The following is a 19,203-nucleotide window of genomic DNA, read 5'->3' on the forward strand; positions in this document are numbered from 1 at the left end:
CTACTCACAAGACGACTGCTATTAGTCCAGGTACACACAGGACTGACTTAAAGTTGATTAAAGAGCATCTCAATTCATTAAAGCAAACAAAGCTTAGAAATCACACCTTTAGCCAAACCAAGTTTAACTTCTATCCGTCCTTTAGTAAACTGAATTGGTTCCTACTAGTGGTAAGTACATTTTATTTGGTATAGAAACCAAGTCGGATCAGGCTTTTCCCTTGACAGGACAATGTTTGCATGTAAAGTGCCCGTTTTATTTACAAGCTAAGTAAACTTTCAAGTCTGCCTTGAAGCAGTGAGCCAACTGCCTGGTGGCAGTCAATCTGTGCCTGGTCCTGCTGGATCAAGCTTGCTGGAGGGTCCTGCGCTTTAAAGCCTTGCTGCCCCCCGCAGTGCTAGGGTAAGGCCACAGCTGGGCAGCTGCTGACAAAAGCCAAGGCGGACACCAGACCCCATCAAATCCAAGTCACCTCTGTTTCAAATGTCCTTTCTTCCCACTAGCATCACTTATAAACAAGATTGACTCTGAGGTAGCTATACCGTTCTACAGATGCCACTGATGAACATTATAGACAACTCATGGTATGGTGTAGCTGGCTGATTCATTTTAGCTGATTTCTTTATAACAAGGGGGGGGGAATATCAGCAAAATAAGAGCACATCTTTTGCTCATTTAGAAGTCAGCATCCAAGGTAAAAGAATTGTCTGTTGGACTCGACATCACTCCCATCCTCTGATACTCGCATACTCTCTTCTCAAAGAAGTTAGTCTTCCCTTCCATCGAGATATTCTCCATAAAGTCAAATGGATTTTCTACTTTGGACACCTTGCTAAAGCCCAGTTCCAGCAGAAGCCTGTCTGCCATGAATTCAACGTACTGCTTCATCCCAATGAGCTTCCCAGGCAAGGCCTCGGTGAGGAACTCCTGCTCTATCCTAACGGCGTTGATTTCTTGCACTCTCTGCTCCGACGGTTTGTGCAGCAAGTGCTTGAACATGAGGCAGGCAAAACCACAGTGCAAACCCTCATCTCTGCTAATAAGTTCATTGGAAAACGTGAGACCAGGCGTCAGACCCCGTTTCTTGAGCCAGAAGATTGATGCAGAAGAGCCAGAGAAGATTCCTTCCACAGCAGCAAAGGCTACGGCATGTCCTCCGTAGGTGGCTTCCTTATCCCCAGTGCACCACAGGGCCCAGTCTGCCTTCTTCACACACGGCATGGTTTCAATGGCATTGAAAGGAACTCCCTTCCTTTTGAATCTTTAATGTAAGTGTCAATAAGGAGAATATACATTTCAGAATGTATGTTTTCCATGGCAATTTGGAAGCCATAGAAACAGCGGGCTTCTGTGATTTGAACTTCTTGACTAAAGCGCTCCACCAAGTTTTCATTCACTATGCCATCGCTTGCTGCAAAGAAAGCCAGAACATGGGATATAAAATATATCTCCTCTGGCTTCAGGGCTTCCCAGTGCTGAATGTCCTTAGAAAGATCCACCGCCTCGGCTGTCCAAAAGGAAGCCTTGGCTTTCTTATACATCTGCCAGATATCATGGTATTCGGTGGGAAAGATGACAAAGCGCGCGGGGGGGGGGGGGTCCTTTCAGAAGTGCTTCATCCTCCACGCCGGGGGAGGGGGGGTACTTTAGTTTTCAGCGGCTCCTGGAAGATCCTCCTCGCGGTCTTGCTGGCCAGGACGCGGGTCCCGCTGAGGGTTGGGGCGTGTTCTTGTCTGCCAGGCTGAGCCCCTTGAGCGGCGAGAGCTGCAGCTGCTGCTGGTCCGCGATGGTGGCAAGCCGGACGCGGACGGAGAGCATGGCGACGGAGGTGCTGGTGGCGGTGGCGGAGAGACAGGCGAGCAAGGAACGCCACAGGTAGGATCGAGACTGTTTCAAAAAGAAAAAATAAAAAGGGATGGGTATAATTCAGAGATAGAATGCCCAAGGTTCAATCCCTAGTACTACACACACACACACACACACACACACACAGAGAGAGAGAGAGAGAGAGAGAGAGAGAGAGAGAGAGAGAGAGAGAGAGAGAGAAGTGTCTGTGTGCTCAAGTATCTGTATTACCCTGAAAAATTCCTGAAACAAAATTAATGCTCAATAAGATACTATCAAAGTGCTTTGTGTATATTAGGCCATTTAGTCGTGTGTGTGTGTGTGTGTGTGTGTGTGTGTGTGTGTGTGTGTGTTGGGATTCTGGTGTGCACCACCACACCTGGCTCATTTAATCATTTAATCTTCTTGACCTTCTGAAGTAAACTGCCCGGTTCTTTTTTCACGGGATAGCAAACAGATCACAGGCTGCAGAACTAGGACTTGAATCCAAATAGTTGGACTCATCAGGATGTTTCCAGAACTCATGCTTTAACAAAAACTCTGTCCTGCCACTCATCCTGAAGTAACCAGCCACCGACCAAGAGGTCAAGACTGATAAAGCAGCCATTGTCAACGTCTTACGTAACGAATCTGTTTCTGATCACTCGGCCCCGTCAGTTCGCCGGGTTTGCTGTGCCCCAACAGTGGTGGCCAAGATGGGACAGTGCCAGCACGGAGAGCACTGGTTTTGCTCACAATTTAGGGGTGGGGAAGAAACGGGAGACATTGGGACCCATTCAGCATTTATGAAAGAACAAGCTGCCACCAGTCCTTACTCCATTCCCAAATTAGAAAAAATGGATCAGTCAAGACAGCACTGCCTCAAGTGTTCATTGGCAACCAGCCCAAAGGAGTCATTTAACATCTACCTCCCACACTCCGACAATGGGAATTGAACCCGGGGCATGCTACCTCCAACCTCCACCCCTCAGCTCTTGTTTTGTTTTGGGGGGGAGGATACTGGGGATTGAACCGAGGGGTATTCTACACTAAAGTGACACCCCCAGCCCTACTTTTTCTTTGTAATTTTGAAACAGGGTCGTGATAGGTTGCTGAGGGCCCTGCTAAGTTGCTGAGGCTGCCCTCAAACCTGTGACCCTCCTGTTTCAGCCTCCCAAGTACTGAGATTATAGGCATTCACCACCATTGCCGGCTCTATTTCATTTTTCATTTTGAAACAGGCTTTCACCAAATTGCTGAGACTGGCCTTGAACCTGTAATGGTCCTTTTTCAGCCTCCCAAGTACTGGGATTGCACACATGCCCCACCATGCCCAGCTTAACAGCTTTTCAGTGTTTTGATGGGTCAAGGTTCAGTTCTCTGGCTTTTTACAGGATATTGCTATCCCAGTTACATCATTAAAGTTTTATTTTGTTAGTTCTAATCTTCTAATGCCACTATTTGCTATCCTTTGCAAATCTGGTAAAAGAAAATGAATTTTTTTCTATCTACTAGAAATTGATACATAATTTATTTACTTTTATTTTTTATTTTGGTGGTACTGGGTGAAAGGTTAGAGCTGCCCGAGCCCCACAAAGGGGCAGGGTGGGAAGCTAGGAGGTGGAGCCCGGTGATTCCGAGGGGACCACGCCTCCCGGTCAGGAAGAAGAGAGTTCAGAGTTCAGAGGGGAGCCCGATAGAGAGAGGGAGAGACGCACTCTCCCCACCAGCCCCCGCGTGCACGCTGGGGCTGGAGGCCGATCTACCACGAATAAAGACATCCATAATACTGATTATGGATCTCCGCGTGTCTCTGTGCCACTGGGGGACATGCCAATGACCTTTTATATTGGTGCCGATCGAACCCGTACTGGACTTATGGGGCCTGGCTTGGATCTGCGCTTATTGGACTCCATGCTCAATCTGTGCGTGCCCACCTGCCCACCCCGCCGGCTTCTGCAAAAAGCTGAAAGAAGACAGGACCGCACTGCCCGCCTATGCCACGCCGGCGGCCCGAGCCACCCGTCGCCTGGATGGGCCTGCGCCGCCAGCACGTGCCACTCCCGCCACCGGGACAGGACCGCGCAGCCCGAGGACCGCCGCGCCCGAGGACCCCCGCCCCGCGCGCCTATGCTTTCTCTGCGCCTGGTGCCGCGCCCGCGGACCCCGCCGTGCCGCGGACCACACCGCGCCCGCGGCCCAAGTCACCGGGACAGGACCGCGGACCCCGCCACCACACACCGCGCAAGACTGTGCCGCGCATGCCTTCTCTGCGCCTGGCGTTGCTTAGACCCGCCCGCCCCCGCCTGCCAGATGGCACAGGCCCTTGTGCCAGCTCTCTGCTGATCACCTTCGGCCCGCCAAATCCAGCCCGCGCTCCAGCTGATTGCGCCCTTCACCCTCTGCCCGCCCACCCCCGCTGCCTGGGCCCGGCCATTCCGGTAAGCAGCCACATGGAATCACTGTGGGGGGAGGCCGCCAGCTTTGGGCCGCCATCTTGGACACGTGAAATCACTGGGGGCCGCCATCTTGGCCCCACCATCTGTAACCCCTCCCACCTCATGGCCTCACTGGAGGCCTCGCCATCTTTAATCCCTACCAGTTTCCACTCCTAACCAATCCTAGGAATCGGTGGCCATTTTTAAAAAACTTTTCACAGCCATCTTCAGGCCAGATCTCCATAGCAGCCTCTCTCAGCGGTAAGCTTCCTCTTAAGGGAGTAAGTGGGTTCCGCCTAACTCGGAGGATTCTGACTGACTGCTGTTAAACCCGGTATACCGGTATCCTCCAGTTCTCCAATCGTTCAGAACAATTGAGAGGTGTAAAAAAAGAGAAAAGAGACGTCTTCTCTCTGGCACACCTGATCTGTATTACCGAACTAGGCAGGGCCCTGGGACACTAGAGTTTCCTGCCTTTGACTTGCCCACTTACAAGTCATGGGGGGAAGTCAGCCATCAAAGATTGAGATTGACTCTCAGTCTCCTCTGGGCCGTGTGTTGGCTAATCTCCAGGCTTTGGGATTCTCCGGGGAACTGTCCCCTGAAAGGCTCATGTCTCTCTGCACTAAGGTCTGGCCGACATATAATTTAACTCATAATTTTTGATGACCTGCCAATGGGTACACTAGATCCTAGGACGCTGATGGCTCTCAGTGAATTTTGCACACAGTCAGCAAAATGGTGTGATCTCGAGTATGTACAGCCCTTCTGGCGGCTGCATTTTCTGTTTTCTCCCTCTACCGGCTCTACTGCTGCCTGAGGCATGCTGGCTGGGGTGTCCCGCCAACCACAGCCGCCATCTCGGACACCACATGGCAACTCACAGGCGCCACCTGGTGGCCCTTCTGGGCCACAGGCTTACAATTCTGCAGACCCACAGCCACCATCTTGCGATGAAACGTGGGGGCCGGGGTCTGACCCAGCTGAGTTACAAGCCCCATCTTCCTCTCTCCTGGCCCCACTTCGCGAAGTGGCTGGGGCAGAAGGGGTCGTCCGGGTCCATGTCCCTTTTTCCCTTCCAGACCTCATTCAACTGGAAAAGAGACTGGGGTCCTTTTCTACCAATCCTTCTGGTTTTATCAAGGAATTCCAACATATTGTGCAGGCATATGATTTAACTTGGCGGGATTTGCATGTCATTCTAACCTCTTCTCTAACTCCAGACGAACGTGATCGGATCTTGAAAGCAGCCAGAGAGAGAGCTGACCAGGCTCATTTAACAGATCCAGGGCTTCCTATTGGTACAGCTGCAGTTCCATCTGAGGAGACCCACTGGAATTATAATGTAAAGGAGGGAATAGAAATAAGAAATTATATGATACAATGTCTTCTTGATGGTATGCGAGATGCCTCCCATAAGGCGGTTAATTATGATAAGCTTAGGGAAATCACCCAGGGTCCAAATGAAAACCTAGCAGTTTTTCTTAACCGGTTGCGAGAGGCCCTTACACGCTATACCCATCTAGATCCATCCTCTGAGGCAGGCTCGATCATATTGGCCACCCATTTCATTGGGCAAGTGGCTCCTGACATAAGAAAAAAGCTAAAGAAAGCTGAGGATGGCCCGCAGACCCCTGTTTGAGATTTGATGAACATGGCATTTAAAGTCTTTAACTCCAGAGAGGAACAGGCTGAAGTGGAGTGTACTCTCCATCTTCGTCAGATGGCGGACTTACAGTCCCAAGCCCTGATAGCAGCCCTGAGGCCGGAGGAGGAGGGGCAGCTTTCTGGGTGGCAAGTGCCACCCAGGAGAGGACGACAGTAAAGACAACCACCTCCAGGAGCCTGTTTCAGGTGTGGAGTAAATGGCCATTGGAAAGGCGAGTGTCCTTTAAAAAGCAGTGGACCTCAGGTATCTCACTACAGGGGGTCTACCCTTCTGGACAAGGACCCGCCGCTGGCCCTATTTGGTCTGACCAAGGACTGACAGCTCCTGGAATCCCTCGTCCTCCTTCCTTCATCTTCCTTGCTGGCCCAGGGTAACTACAGGTACAGGGTAAGCCAGTTTCCTCTTTGGTGGCCTGCTTGATCTTTCAGGCCTTAGTTTCCTTCCCAAATCTCGGTCCAGGGTGATGATGGCAAGGACAAATTCTTTTGCATGGTGTTAGGACCCACTAAACTTTGTTTCTTTCGACATAACTCTCTTTGATGTTTATATTTTAGCAGGTCCACTTGTTTACATACTAAGGTGCTCTCCCTCCTCGGATGCCAAATTGCCTAAGTATTAAACTTCTAAAATGGGTAACTGATACTGATGCTCCCAACACAGTAACAGGTGTTTGTTTGACCAGACAAATCCATACTCACTCAATGCTGAAAAGAGTGGTGTGGGGGTCTTCTTCGGGAGTTGCTGCTATTAATAACTCTGGTCTAATGAAAAACTGCTAAAGGGGCGGTAGAAGTCCTCCTCAGGAAAATGCTGCTATTTAAGTTAGTAGATCTAGTGACTGCCTTGTATCCCAAAGGGCTTCTGCCCAGCCTGGGTTCCGCTCTCACAATTTTCTTTTTCTTTAATAGCACCTTGCCTGTTAGTCTCCTCAAAGCAAACCAGTCACCGAGCTCTCCAGGGTAACCTCCAACTCTTGCTGCGACCACAGCCACCTGCTCCCTTCCGGTGGCTCAGATTCTGATTTCTCCTGACCTGGGGCCCTGACTGACTGACTGACTGTGCCCCTTCCCAGCAGGAAGTCGCTAGAAGAACCATACATCGCCCTTCCTCCCCCCCACCTAGTCAAAAAGGTCGGAGTGAAAGGTTAGAGCTGCCCCAGCCCCACAAAGGGGCAGGGCGGGAAGCTAGGAGGTGGAGCCTGGTGATTCCGAGGGGACCACGCCTCCCAGTCAGGAAGAAGAGAGTTCAGAGTTCAGAGGAGATCCCGATAGAGAGAGGGAGAGACGCACTCTCCCCACCAGCCCCCGCGTGCACACTCTCCCACGAATAAAGACATCCGTAATACCGATTATGGATCTTCGCGTGTCTCTGTGCCACTGGGGGACACGCCAATGACCTTTCACTGGGGTTCCTGGAAACCCTTCTACCTCCAAGCTACACTCCCAGACCTATTTTGTACTTTTTTATTTGGAAACAGGGTCCCTTAAGACAGCATGGCTGGCTTCAAACCTACGCAATCCTCCTGTCTCCGCCTCCCAAACATGGGGATTACAAGTGTGCGCCACCATGCCCGGCTGATACATGATTTAAATAGTAGGGCCCAGCATGGTGGTGCACCCTTGTAATCCCAGTACTTGGGAGGCTGTGACAGAAAGATCACAGGTTGGCAGCCAGGCTCAGATATTTAGTGAGATCCTTCCCAATTTAGTGAGACCCTGTTTCAAAATGAAGAATAAAAAATAGGGTTGGGGATGTAGCTCAGAGGTAGAATGCCCCTGAGCTCAAACCCCAGTACTGAAATAAATAAATAAATAAATAAATAAATAATAAAAATAGTGGTAGGGTAGATTGTATTCATAAAATTAATTTGTTGTTCAAATAATTCATTTACTAGCTATAAAATTCTTTTTCTAGCCGGGCATGGTGGTTCACACTTGTAATCCTAGTATTTGAAAGGCTGAGACAGGAGGATCATGGTTTGCAGACAGCCTCAGCTACTTAGAGAGGCCCTTTGCAACCCAGTGAGACCCTGTTTTAAAATAAAGAATAAGCTGGGTGTGGTGGCGCAAGCTTGTAATTGCAGCATCTGGAAGGCTGAGACAGGAGGATCGCGGTTTCACCAACAGCCTCAGCTACTCAGGCTCTCTGCAACTCAGTGAGACCTTGTTTCAAAATAAAGAATAAAAAATTGATCTGGGGGTCTAGCTTCAAGGTAGAATGCCCCTGGGTTCAATCCCCAGCCCCCCCAAAATAAATAAATAAAAAATACTACTACTACTACTATTACTACTACTACTACTACTACTACTAATAATAATAATAATAATAATAATAAATAGGGCTGGGGGTGTAGCTCAGAGGTAGAATGGCCCTGGGTTCCATCCTCAGTACTGCAAAAATATATAGATGCGTGTGTGTGTGTGTGTATATATATATATATATTTTTTTTTTTTATGCTTTTTCTATATGGTTTGTTGTTGAAAGTTACATTCTTGGGGCCAGGCTGTAGGTCAGTGATAGAATACTAGTGTATGCAAGGGCCTGGGTACAATCCACTGCCCACATGCGTCCTGTGTCCTTACACACACACACACACACACACACACACACACACACACACATATACATGCACACACACACGCACACCCCTACATCTTCTCAGTAGATAGGTCAAGAAAATGAATGTATGATAATGTATGTGCACTCACTCATGTAAACCCACATAACTATGGCTATTTCTGTACCAGATGTATGGTACATTCTGTATGGTACAGAAATAAACAAAAGTTCATGTTGATATCTTCAACTCTATTCTAGTCTTCCCTCCACTGCTGTCATCTTGCTTTTTTTTTTTTTTTTTTTTTGGCGATACTAGGGATGAAACCCAGGGGCATTCTACCTCTGAGCTACACCTCCAGCCCTATTTATTATTCTTTAAGTGTGTGTGTGTGTGTGTGTGTGTGTGTGTGTGTGTGTTACCAGGGATGGAACCCAGGGGCATTTGATCTCTGAGCTACACCCCCTGCCCTATTTTTTATTTTTTATATGGAAACAGGGCCTCACTGAGTTGTGGAGGGCCTCACTAAATAGCTGAGGCTGTTGGCGATCCACAATCCTCCAGTCTCAGCCTCCCAAAAGCTGGAATTACAAGCGTGCATCACCATGTCCAGCTGATTTTATTTGTTTATGTATGTATGTATTCACTTACTTGCTTACTTACTTACTTACTTACTTACTTACTTATTTTTGGTACTGAAGAATGAACCTAGAGGCATTCTACCTCCAAGCTATGCCCCCAGCCCAATTTTATTTCTTTATTTGGAAACAGTTTAATTAGGTTTCTGAGAGCCTCCCTACATTGCCAAGGCTGGCTCTGGTTATTTATTTATTTATCTATTTAATTTAATTAATTTATTTATTTTTGCAGTACTGGTGATGAAACTCAGGGGCATTCTACCTCCAAGCTACACCCCCAGCCCTATATTTTATTCTTTATTTGAAGTAGGGTCTCACTGAGTTGCAAAGGGCCTCACTAAGTAGCTGAGGCTGGCTGTGAACCACGATCTTTGTATCTCAGCCTCCTGAATGCTGGAGTTACAAGCATGTACCACCACGCCTGACTGCCAAGGCTGACTTTGAACCTGTGATTCTCCTGTCTTGTTTCCCAAGCATGCACCACCATGGCTGGCTTATTTTTTTATTTTGAAACAGGGTCTCATTAAGTTGCCAAGGGCCTTGATAAGTTGCTGAAGCTGGATACGAACCTGCAATCCTCCCATCTCAGCCTCCTAAGTACTGTAAACCTCTACAATTTGAGGTAATTTGTTGTGCAGAAGTAGATAACTAAAAATTTTTTCCTGAAATATCTGCAAATAAGTTACAAGTGTTTATTTATCCATAAGTACTTCAACGTGTATCCTATAATAATCTCTTACATAATGGGGGGAAATTTATCAAAATTAAGATCAAGTTTGAAACCTTTTCAAACTATAATGTCACTTTTAACTAAAAAAATTCCCAAGTCACTCACATTCAGGTGGCTCTTTCTGTTTATTTCCTTTAATCTGGAAAGGTTCTTCAGTCATTGTCGTTCATTATATTCACATTTTTTAAGAGTATGAACCAATTATTCTGTATAATGTCCCTCAGCTTCAATTCTCCTACTGCTTTCCTGCTACTGGATCCAGAAACCTGTCCTTGGGGCAGAAAGACCATTGCATCAGGAGAATATGTGCCGGGTCCAGCCCTAGCAGGAGCCGGGGTTTGTGTGGTTGGTGAGAGAAGAGCTGAGGTCGCGAGAGAAAACGCTGACACACAAGATCAAATGCGAACTTCTCTAACTTTATTCAGGACTTGTTATAGTTTTTATGCTTTTTTTTTTGTGGGCAGGATATCACAATCATGCAAGCAGAAAACTTCAAGGACAGAAAAAATCTTTAACAACCTTCAGGGGAGGACGCCAGACATTTAATAAATCACAGAAAGTATGTTTTGCCTCATATCATAAGGTCAGCTTGAACTTAGTCTTATATGTTGGCCCAGACTTTGTCCTTGGGGAAAAAAAAATCCTTGATGACCGAGTCTCTCACACGCGGCTGCCCATCTGTTTTAGTTATAATGCTTACACATAGAATTCCAATTACACATTTTAATCCAAATAATTTCAAAATAATTCTTTTGAAGGAGAAAAGGCTAGTCATTCTCGCGGGGAGCTCAAGCCTTTGCAAGTCCCCTGGCCGAGCCTTTGCTCGAGGCTTGCACGAGATGCTGTAGCAATTATGCCGATATGTCCTGTAATTAGTGATGTCAGCATCCTTTGCTTGTTTGACTGCTCTCTATCACATTTCTCAAATATGTAGTTACAATTCTGCCCTTTGCGATCAACAGGCACCTCGTGAGTTTATTATTTATTGATTTACTTTTGGCTTTCTAGATTTTTTATCGGCGCATTGTAACCATACATCTTGTTGAAGTTCAGGGTGATAGAAGTTCAGGGTCACAGAACTCTGTGACCCGTCCCTTATTTCCCACCCCCTCCCTCTCCCTCCCCACCTTCCTGGGCTCAGCACAGCGACTGGCTTTGATAAGTCTGTGTAGGTGCATCGTGTCCCTTGAGGTGCTTCCCTCTTCAAGGCTTCCTTTCCCTTCCCAACTCGCTCAGCCAGGTCCCCTCCTTCACTCCACTAAGGTTTCTCCTCCTCTTTCTGGAGTCTTTCCTGTGTCTCAGTTTTTCCCTAGCTTCTGCATATGCGGGAGAACATCTGATGTTTTGCTTTCCATGACTGCCTAATCTCACTTAGCATAACATTCTCTAATTCTATCCATTTTCCTGGAAATGACATAACTTTGTTCTTTATGGCTGAGTAGGACTCCATTGTGACATTGTACATATTTTTGCCCATAATTATTACATATTAATTATGTCCATAATTTTGCGATTCATTCATCTGGCGATGGACATCTTGCCTGGTTTTAAGTTTGAATTGATATTTAAAAATTACACAAAATTCCTACTTTTTATTACATTCCCAGTTATTTTTAACATTTATTTTTATTCTTACCTGAGTTGATTATTACTATGTGGATTACCAGAGTGTATTTTTCTTTTTTTCTTTTTTCTTTTTTTTTGTACTGGGAATTAAACCCAGAGGCATTCTACTTCTGAGCTATATCCACAACCTTTTTTATTTTTGAAAGAGGGTCTTGTTAAGTTGCTGTAGGTCTTGTTAAGTTGCTGAGGCTAGCCTCTAACCTGTGATTCTCTGGCTTCAGCATTCCAAGTACTGGGATTATAAGTGTGTGCCACCACATCAGACACACTATGGTTTTTTGTTTGTTTGGTTAGTTGGTTGGGGTTTTTTTGTGGGTTTGTGTGTTTTGCAGGTCTGGGGATAAAACTAAGGGGCATTTGAGCTCGGAGCTACTGTTTTTTGTTCTTTTGAAATAGGGTCTCACTAAGTTACGGAGGGCCTCACTAAGTAGCTGAACATGTCCGCGAACCTCAATCCTCCGGTCTCAGCCTCCCAAATGCTGGGATTACAAGCGTGCACCACCACGCCTGACCAGATACTATGTTTTTAAATTAACATTCTATTACAGAAAATATCTTTTCTTTCTCAGTATTTATGTATTTATCTATTTATCAGTATTAGGGATTGAACCCAGGGGCATTCTACCTCTGGGCTATAATCCCAGCCACAATTTTTTATTCTTTATTTTGAAACAGGGTCCCACTAACTTTTGGAGGGCCTCACTGAGTAGCCGAGGCTGGCCACCAACCAGTGACCCTCCTGTCTCAGCCTCCTAAGTACTGGGATTACAAGTGTGAGCCGCGACTCCCGGCCCCAGTATTTACTTATTCATTTATATCAGTATGGATAAATATGCTTTAAGGAATTTTGGTTTTGTCTATAGGTAAAGTTTGGTACTATTGAATAGGTTTTTCTCTCTTCTGCCTCTCCTTTCCTGATTCCTTGCCCTGTCCATAGGCTTCAGGGTCTCAGCAGGCATTTGTTTGTTTCAGGGAGGTGCTCAAGCAACTAGAGCAAGCAAAAAACAAAAACAAAAACAAAACAAAAAACAAGCAAAAAAAAAAAAAAACCTCCAAATGCTTTTCTGAATAGATTTTTTTTAATTCCTCCTGTCAACCATACCGTGATATCATGGACCCTAAGGGTTAAGTACAGAAATCACTTTTGATTTATCTAATATAGATTAGCAAAAAAGGAGAGGAAGAAAATAAAATCGGTTAAAGTATAGGCTAATTTAATAACAAGGCAAGGAAGAGCTCATGAATGGCCACTACAGTCCTTTATTCTGCAACCAGTTAGTAGGCACTAGCTGGTATTTACGACACCCTCCCTCTGGGTATCCCCTGTGTCTTGTTTTGCTTGAAGTACTGGGTGTTGAACACAAGGACTCTCTCACACTATGCTACATCCGCAGCCTTTTTTTTTTTTTTAAACAAAAATTTATTTATTTACTCATTTATTTTTGAGGTAGGGTCTCGCCAAATTGGCCAGTGTGGCCTGAGACCTGCAATGTTCGGACTTCAGCCTCGGAGCTGGGTGGATCCAGGTCTGGTCTCCGCCGGGCCTGGGTTTGTTGGAGTTCTTTCGCTAGTGAGGGAACCTTCCTTTCTAAAGCCGCACTCGGTGATCAGAGGGGCTAGCGGGCACTGTGGGAACGCACCCCCATCCTCTGAAAAGCCAGCCTGCCCTGCCCCAGCTGCGGGGGCACAGGCCGCCGACAGCCCGCAGCTGCAGCCTTCCGCGGAGCAGCCTGGGCGGCGGGGCGCTGCCTCGCCCACGAATTCCTAAGCCAACGCCCGGGAGCAGCCCGCGCCAGGGTCCCGCGCCCCGGGGGGCAAATCTGCGCTTACTGCCTGCCCCCCAAGCGGTAGGCTGCGGGGTTCAGAGGTCTTGTTTCTAAGAGAGGAAATGCCTTCGCAGGGAACACGAGCGCCCTGCTACACTTAAAAGCTAAGTCTGCCGCTCAGTCTTCTTGGGTTTTTCCTGCCGGCAGGCGAAAAAGTGCACCACTTCCCCGGGAGCGGCAGCCGGGAATGCGCTGGGCCCTCGGTCAGTCAGCCAGACCCAGAGGCGCACCTACTAGCTGCCGCAAATACATAGATCGCAGCTCAGGAATTTGGAAAGTAACTCCAAGTATGTTCATGGACCCAAGAGGCCTCCAAAAAGAGGTGTTTTTAAATGGGGGTTGGGGTGTAGCTCAGTGGTTAGATCAGTTTGCTAGCATGTACAAAGCTGAAGGTTCCATCCCAACATACACACACACACACACACACACACACACACACACACACACACACACACACATTTTCTAATTTCCCTTTGTAGTTCTGTCAATATTTGTATTATACACTTCAAAGATATCTCTTTAAATTAGGAGCCATTATAAATTTCCAGGAGATTTAATTTTATAATTCGAGCAAATTAATAAATAAAGTTTATTATTACTGCCTCCTGTATATTTTCCATCTTTCTTTTCTTTTTTTTTTTTTTGCCACACTAGGAGTAGAATACAGGGCCTCACTCACACATGCCAAGTAAGTACTCTACCACTGAGCTACACCCCAGGCCCTCTGCCCTTTTTCTACTTTTCTTTATCTTTTGTCACTTAAAATAGCAATTAAAAATCATAATTAGATTTGCTTTTTACATCTAGTCTGATGATTTTGGGGGGGTAATTCTGGAGATTGAACATGCATAGCCTTGCACATGCTGGGCAAGGGCTCTACTACTGAGATACACCCCCAGGCCCCAGTTTGTTTGTTTTTATTAGAAAAGGTTTTTTGTTTTGTTTTTGTTTTTGCAGTACTAAGGGTGGAACCCAGGGGCTTTTCTACCTCCAGGCTATACTCCCAGACCTATTTTCTACTTTATTTGGAAACAGGGTCTCACTAAGTTGCTGAGAGCCTCACTAAGTAGCTGAGGCTGGCTTCGAACTTGTGTGATCCTCCTGTCTCAGCCTCCCAAGCTCTGGAATTACAAGTGTGCGCCACCACACCCCGCTTCATTATTTTTATTTTTTATATTTAACTTTTTTATTGAGGATTGAACCCAAGGGTATTCTACCTCTAAGCTACTTTCCTTGCCCTTTTTATGCTTTATTTTGAAACAGGGTCTAAGTTGCCAAGGGCCTCACTTAGTCCTGGGACTGGCCACTGCCAAGAAACAAACAAGATTTAAAGGAAAAACATGAAGTCGGGGAAAGATTGTAAGCATATTCTTTAAATTACTGAGCTCCTCTCCTGGAGCAGCTCAATAATTTGGCGAAAGGTGTGAGGAATTTGATAACTACAGAGCCCTCAGGAAAAGTTCTACCTCTGAACCCAATGCTTTAGATTTTATGGTGACAAGCAGATGACATCCCACAATAATCATTTATTTTGCTCACGAATCTGCTATTTGGGCAGAGCTTAAAAGGGAAACACATCTCTGCTGAAAATATGCTTGTTTGTCTGAGGCCTGCAGGATCCTTTTTGGTGTGTGTTGTGGTACTGGGGATGGGGATGGAATCCAGGGACATTCTACCTCTGAGCTACACCCTCAGCCTTGTTTGTTTGTTTGTTTGTTTGTTTGTTTGTTTGTTTGTTTAGAAACAGGATCTCAATAAGTTGCAGATGGCCTCACTAAATTGCTGAGGCTGGCCATGAAACTATGATTCCTCTGTTTCAGCCCCCCAAGCACTGGGATTACAAGTGTACGCCACCAGGCCTGGCTGGGGATCTTCTTTCAAGATGCCTCATTCTATTGAGGAGGTAGAAAGGAAATAGGCAGATAGGGAAAAGGCCTTGGTAGAAAAAAGTTAATTTCCTGAGTTCCCTGAGGGGCGACAAATGCCTGAAACTCCAAAGGCTCAGAGATAAGAAGATCAAAGCTTCACAAGGCCATCCTGAGTTTCCTAATCAACAAACCCACCCAGCAAGTCTGGCATTCCTGAAAGGAGACCCTTCAAAGGACTTGCAAATGTCCTATGCAAATTCTCCTTGGAGTCACCCTAACCACAAACGGACTTGCAAGCGGTCAGGCATCAGCCAGTCAGATGGCAAAAGTGGGGGACTTTCCCACTCAGGGACCCCCTCCCCTTCTGGGGAGCTGTTCTCTCTCTCTCACAGGTCGTGCTGGACATCATGGCTGACCAAGCCCTTAGGGGTGACCTGTACCTCTTTTCTGGCAGATCTCGTGGACTCTGGGAGAAGGTAGTTTGTAATTGACGGCACTTGGCTCGGGCGACACTCGAGTAGTGACCTGAAGGCAGCTACTGGACAACAGAGACCCGACAGCCCTTAGGGGTGTTCGGCCACTTTTCTCTATTCCCTTCTGGCAGACCACGCAGACTCTGGAAGAAAGCAGCCTGCACCTGAAGGCAATTCGGCTTGGGCTACTCTCAAGTATTGTCCTGAAGGCAGCTGCTGGACCCAGAGTTCCAGCCCCTTTGGGGGTGTTCAGCCACCCTTGCCCCATTCCCTGCTGCTTCCAATAAACCTTTTACTCCCCTTCCTGAGGTCTGCAGGTGTCATTCTTCGCTCTCCGTAGACAAGAACTCGCAGGGGTTTTCTCGCAAGAAACCCCCGTTTCACTATGACTGGCAACCCAGGGAAAGTATGGATGGGAAACTCAGCTGGACATGGAGGCTTGGGTTTCAGTTTCTGGCTGTGTGGACTTCTTTATGGGCTATGGGCTTTTTCACAGCTTGGTTTTTTGAAGATCAAGCATCCTAAAAGAACCATACAGATATTGCATGGCTTTTTATGTCTGGCCTGAAATGTCACATAGCTTGTTTCCCCTGTAGTCACGTTCCTGCCCAGTGTCAAGGAGAAGAAATGCAGATTCACCTCTAAATGAAAGTAGTATCACAGTCACATTGTAAGAAGAACCTGTGGGGTGGGAGATAGTGCTTTTTCCTTTTAGAGAAAAATCACAAAGAGATAAGCTTGCTATAAATCTGCCCCTTTAATGTGCCATGGGCATAGGACTGAGCCCACTGACCCCGCAGACCTGGGAAGGACACAGGGAACTGCAGCTTCCTGATTGTTCCACAGTGATTGGGGGATGTTTCCAGTAGAGGGAAAGCCACTACATATCAACCCACGCTCTGCCTGGAAACTGTCATAGACTTTTTTTTGTGGAACTTGGAATGGAACCCAGGGGCATTGTACCTCCTAGCTATACTCTCAGCCCTATGTTTTTAGTCTTTTTTTTATTTATTTTTGAAACAGGGTCTCAGTTGCGAAGGGCCTCGCTAAGTAGCTGAGGCTGTCTGTGAGCTGAGATCCTTTGATCTCAGCCTCCAAATGCTGGGATTACAAGCGTGCGCCATCACTCCCGGCTCATCATAGACTCCTTACAGTTGTCATCACAAATCTTCCTGGCTTTCAATTCTGCCTCAACCATTTATTGGCTGGGTAGTCCTTCTGTGTCTCCGTTTCTGTATGTGTACTGAGGAAAGTAACAATACTTACTTTGGATGATTGTCCTGAAGATTAAGCAAGGTAGCTTACATAAAGGTATATAGCAAGCCGGGCGTGGTGGCGCACACTTGTAATCCCAGCATTCGGGAGGCTCAGACAGGAGGATCACAGTTCACGGAGAGCCTCAGCTACTTAGTGAGGCCCTCTGCAGATTAGTAAGGCCCTGTTTCAAAATAAAGAATAAAAAATAAGGCAGGGGGTGTATCTTGGAGGTCGAATGCCCCTGGGTTCCATCCCTAGACCCATAATAAATAAATAAATAAATAAATAAATAAAAAGATATATAGCAGCCAGGCATGGTTGCCCACACCTGTAATCCCAGTACGTGGGAGGCTAAGACAGGAGGATCGAAGGTTCGAGGACAGCCTCAGCAACGTAGTGGCAAGATTCTCAGCAACCTAGGGAGACCCGGTTTTAAAAGAAAAAATTAAAGAGGGGAGGGGACTTGGGTGTAGTGTAGCTCAGAGGTAGAATTCCCTGGCTTTGATTCCCAGTATCACACACACCTACAAAAAAGCATATAGCACATGCTTGCCACAAATTTAGCCGATTCTACCCAGGGACAGACTCGCTGTATTCTCTGCCCACCCACCCATGTTTCAAAGTAAAGTAAAAGTTGCTTCTGGCCAGAAAGAGCCTTCCAAGTGTTGGGGTTCAAATAGCATCGACCACAAAGTCCTGTAGCAGAGAGCTAAGGCTGACCACGTTTAATTACCTCCTGAATGAAATCTCAGAAGTCCCCTCATCTGACTCAAGTGAGAATGGAAAACGCTCACTTGCATCCTTTTGCCCTGGCCACCCTAGAAAGACGGCTGCCTGCTCACAGACCACAGCTCTCGCCCAGGCTCCCATGGGCCACTCCTCTCTAGCCAGGGTGGGTGGCCTCCATGAACAGATCAGAGATGGAGCCCAGGTGGAGAGGCCGACAGCCTCGGCCAGGCTTCCTCTGCAGCCTCTCAGCAGCCAGTGCCCCTCTCATTAAGCCCTCCCGCAGGGTAACTTACAGGAAAGCCACTGGTCATGGGAGGAGAGTCGACTCCTGAGACATAAGAGGAAGTGACTTCTGATGAAAACAAGTTAAGGCATGAAATAGAAGGACTTCCGCTTCGCCTTTCCTCCTCCAAATTCCATTGAAATTGCAAAGAAATCAAAAATAGATTCCAAACAGCACAGGAAATCCCAAAAGGGTGCTTCCATCAAACAAACAACATAATAAGGAATTTTTGAAAAGAATACAAAATATGAACATTGATTTGATAGAAATATCCTGCAAGACAGAGGACCCTAAAACCACCAAAACGAATAGGGCCTCAGTCAGTTGACCAAAGAGATAAATAAGGGAGCCACTCACTAAAGGCCGCCACAGCTAAACACAGAGGCAAGCGGAAGGTTTCCTAAAGTTGTTCTCACAGCAGACCCAGTATGCCTCTGTGGACTCGGTTATGACATTTCTTCCCAGCTCCCTCGTTTAGTGATGCTACATCGCTAGCTTGAACTTAGCTATGGTAGCAGAATTTACATTGCATGAACATTTGAAATGCTGCAAATTAGGACTTGCTTCCTCCATCCCAGAGCCAGTGGTTAAACATTTACCAGAATACCACAGCTCCAGAGTTAGCTAAGGTTAAAGAAAAAGGACAATGCTCTGGAGGGTCAGGGAAACCATGCTAAGAAGAGAAGTTACTTATACAGCCTGCCTCTTTCTACCTCGTCCCATGAGGTAGAGTCCTGTCCTCGAGACTCAAGTTCACTGCCAGGTAAATAGTTCTCATGTGAAATGAGGAAATGCACCTACTTATTTGTCCTTATTTGGACAAAAAAACACAACTCAGCATTTTGGGGAAACTACGAACATGAAAAAAAGAGTACCAAATTCAATGAACCGTACTAGTCTACACTAAAAATTAACAGAAACATAAACTTTAAAGCAGGTGTAGTGGCACACGCCTATCATCCTGGTACTTGTGAGACTGAGGCAGAAGGATTGCAGGTTTGAGGTCAGCCTCAGCAAGTAGTGAGACTCTCATCAAAATAAAATGAAATAGTGAAGCCGGCTGTGGTGGCACACACTTGTAATCCCAGCATTTGGGAGGCTGAGACAGGAGGATCGCAGTTTGTGGACAGCCTCAGCTACTTAGTGGGGCTCTTTGCAACTCAGTGAGACCCTGTTTCAAAATAAAGAATAAAAATTGGACTGGGAGTGTAGCTCAGAGGTAGAATGTCCCTGGGTTCTATTCCCAGTACCCAAAAAATAAATAAATAAAAATAAAATGAAACAG

General features: G+C 46.6%; 1 pseudogene across 1 annotated transcript; it reads right to left on the bottom strand.

Annotated features, from left to right (window-relative positions):
• Positions 1-675: 675 nt before the first annotated feature.
• LOC308260991 (ribonucleoside-diphosphate reductase subunit M2-like) lies at positions 676-1,818 on the bottom strand (annotated as a pseudogene). The gene has a single exon. The product of its transcript is annotated as a ribonucleoside-diphosphate reductase subunit M2-like (transcript).
• Between the last annotated feature and the right edge of the window lie 17,385 nt (positions 1,819-19,203).

This window comes from Muscardinus avellanarius (assembly GCF_963383645.1).
Source record: "Muscardinus avellanarius genome assembly, chromosome: 1".
NCBI lineage: Eukaryota > Metazoa > Chordata > Mammalia > Rodentia > Gliridae > Muscardinus > Muscardinus avellanarius.